Source organism: Phascolarctos cinereus, unplaced genomic scaffold (assembly GCF_003287225.1).
Source record: "Phascolarctos cinereus isolate Bilbo 61053 unplaced genomic scaffold, phaCin_HiC Scaffold_5;HRSCAF=322, whole genome shotgun sequence".
Taxonomy (NCBI): domain Eukaryota; kingdom Metazoa; phylum Chordata; class Mammalia; order Diprotodontia; family Phascolarctidae; genus Phascolarctos; species Phascolarctos cinereus.
The window spans coordinates 454,749,104-454,752,767 of NW_027555958.1; positions in this window are offsets into that span (position 1 = coordinate 454,749,104).

Below are 3,664 nucleotides of genomic sequence, written 5' to 3' on the forward strand. Positions count from 1 at the left end.
TACTCAGAGCTGGGGGGTGGGGAATAAGGAAAAGTTTCATGTACAACGGAGTGCTTGGGCTGAGCTTCTGAAGGAAGCATGGATACTCCAGGCTCGAGAGTTGGCCAATGCAAAAGGACAGAGATGGGAAAAAGAATAATTGGACTAGAGTGTACGAAAGGGAGTATGGCTAGAATGGCAGGCTGGGGCCAGGGTGTCTGGTAGTGTGTTTAGAGGGGGTCAAAGAACTTCAGAGGTGTAAACTTTTTTTTAAGTTAATTTATTCTAGTTTTCAACAATCACTTCCATAAGCTTTTGAATTTTAAATTTTCTCCCCCTCCCTCCCTGCCTCCCTCCCCAAGATGGCACGCAATCTGATACAGGCTCTACATATACATTCCTATTAAACATGTTTTCACATTAGTCATGTTGTAAAGAAGAATTAGAACCAATAGGAGGAACAAGAAAGAAGAAACAAAACGAGGGGGAAAAAAGAGCAAACAGTACGCTTCAATCTGCATTTGATTCCATAGTGCTTTCTCTGGATGTGGGTAGCATGTTCCATCATGAGACTTTCGGAGATGTCTTAGACCCTTGCATTGCTGAGAAAGGCTAAGTCTATCACAGTTAGTCAACACACAACGTGGCTGTTACTGTGCACAACGTTCTCGTTGTGCTCACTTCACTCAGCATCAGTTCATACGAGTCTTTCCAGGTTTTTCTGAAGTCAGCCTGGTCATCATCTCTTAGAGCACAATAGCATTCCATCACATGCATATACCACAACTTGTTCAGCCATTCCCCAATGGATGGGCATCCCTCTATTTCCAATTCTTTGTCACCACAGAAAGAGCCGCTATGAATATTTTTGTACGTGTGGGTCCTTTTCCCATTTGTATGATCTCTTTGGGATATAGCCTTAGACGTGCTATTGCTGGGTCAAAGGGGATGAACAATTTTATAGCCCTTTGGGCATAGTTCCAAACTGCTCTCCAGAATGGTTGGATCAGTTCACAACTCCACCAGCAATGCATTACTGTTCCAGTTTTCCCGCGTCTTCTCCAACATTTACCATTTTCCTGTTTTGTCACGTTAGCTAATCTGATAGGTGTGAGGTGGTACAGAGGCATAAAATCTAAGACTTAATCAAACTAGATTTAAAATTCCCTTTCCAAGGACGTTCCCTCCCCTTTTAAACTTCACCTACCACCCACAAGCTTTTGTAACCCCTCCCCACTACCCACTTTCCAGAGAAACTTAATTAACCTCAAAGGTCAAATCTCATCCATACAACCTACTGTAGCAACTGCCAACACCCGGGAACCCTGAATCACGTCTTGGCTGTGGTTAAGGGGGCTGCAGAAGGAGAGGTCCAAATGATGCAATCTCATTTCTGACTACGTCACTGACAGCCCATCAGAAGTGACACTTAGGTTTGCCTGGTCATCTTGCTTGTCATAAAAGATCCTGTCAGACCTCCATCAACGTCTCTGGCCATTGACCCAACCGATTGGTTACTGCTAGCCTAACTAATAAAGTGATTCTGCTTGGAACCTTGTTTTCAAAGGCCATCGATCCAACCTCAACAGGAAGCCCTGATACGACCTTGTCTAAAGATCTGCAGTGGGGGCAGGGGTATTCTCTGCTTTTACTGGTTTAAGCAGGTTTTCTTCACACTAAGTTTACTTCTTTGCCGCCCAGCCAAACAGAAGGAGTCACTCTGCCTCTAGTTTCTCCTTTCTGCCATCTGTCTTTCAGAGATGCCAAGAATGACGTTCCTGACATAGACCTAACCGTATCACCCACAGAAATCTTCAGCAATTCCCCTTATTGCTCTCCTTGGCTTTCGTTCGTTATCGCCTTCCCTTCTGCACTCCCACCTGTGCCTTCCCACGAGTGGTCTTCCACATCTGGCAGGCCCTCCTTCTCCACTGCTACCTCTTAGAAAGCCTGGCTTCCTTTGAAGCAGAGTCCATGAAGGCCTTTTCTGATTCCATCCCCCCCCCAAACCACCTCATCGTCCTCAGAGCTCTCTCCCGGCAATTACCTGGCCACGTGCAGTATCCCTCCAGCAGAACGGAGCTCGTGGAATGTGGGGAGGGGCTTGCAATGAGGAGGCATTTAACCAATGCTGAGCTTAAACCTAATCTGTCTTTTACATGATATGTTTTAAAATAGTTGGAAGACAGCTGATGTGTCCACTCCCTGTTTTCTCTTCTCCCACTGGATAATCTCAGTTCCTTCAACCTAACTTTCACATAGAAGCAAGCAAACCAAGACCCCCCATCATCCTGGTTATCCTCCTCTGGTCAACAGATCCAACAACCAGACAATCACGCGTCCCTAAGATCTGAACAGAGTACTCCAAACACTGTCTAACCAGGGCCACAGCAAGACTGAATCACTGCCTAGGCGCAGGGGCAACGCCCACTGCTCTTAACACAGCCTAATGTGGCGTTAGCCTTCCTCGAGGCCGTGGTGGGCTTGTAGCTTCTAAGATTCAGGAAATCTTTTTTTTTAAACAAGCTGTTGTTTAGCCATGCTTCTGCCTTGTACTTGTGAAACGGATTTTTTTTTTTTTTAGGCAATTGGGGTTAAGTGACTTGCCCAGGGTCACACAGCTAATAAGTATCAAGTGTTTGGCCGGAGGCCAGATTTGAACTCAGGTCCTCCTGACTTCAGGGCCCGTGCTCTATCCACTGCGCCACCTAGCTGCCCCTATGAAACTGATTCTCGAACCTGTTTGAGACTACATTTATTTACCCCTCTTCAACTTTATCTTGTTAGTTTTCTAATGTCAGTATTTTTTAAAAATCCTGATTCCATCATTCAGTAGATGAGCCATCCCTCTTGGCCCAGCTTTATTATCTGTAAATGGTGGATGTGAAAGCATTTAGTAAATTGGCATCCAAATGAATGATGGCCTTTCCTTCCAGGCCAGTCCAAGGATCCCTGGCTTTGGAGTCTGAAGATCTTGGGCCTCAAATCCTTTCAGCTGGTGTGACCTTGCTCGACGTGCTTAAGCTGTCTGGGGGAGGGGGCTGAATTAGATGCCCTTCAAGCCCCTTTGCAGCTCTGAATGTAGGATCCTATGACTGCCCAAAGCAGGATGTTTTCCCAAGGTCAAACCTACATTTGCCTCTTCTACCTATTTTTCCTTGTAGCTCCCTTTGGGGATACATTAACCAAGTCTGTCCCTCCTTCCACATGACAGCCCTTCCAATGATTAAAGCTGTCATGAGGCCACGCACTCTCCCCAACTGCACCCTCCTGTCTTGTCTCCCCTTTTCACTTCTAGTTTCTCCAGCCGATCCTCTCCAAGATACCCTTGTGGCCTTTCGCTGTCCTGGCTGGTGGCACCTAGAACTCACTGAGACCCTCGTGGTGTTCTGACCAGGATAGAGGGCAGCGGGACTGCCATTTCCCTTGTTCAATGGGCTATTCCTTTTTCCACTGCATTAATCATCTTCCCGGATGCCATGTCACAATCTTGACTCACATATATTAATCTCGCAATGAGCTAAAGTCTTATGTTTGTTGACTAAAGGAACTAAGAGTCCGACAGGAGTCTGGAGATCATGTGGTCCAATCCTCTCATCTGACAGGGAAGACAGAGAGCCCAGGTGGCTCCAAGGAGTGTAGAGAATCACTTTTAGAGGTTAACATCACAATATAACAAGTCTGA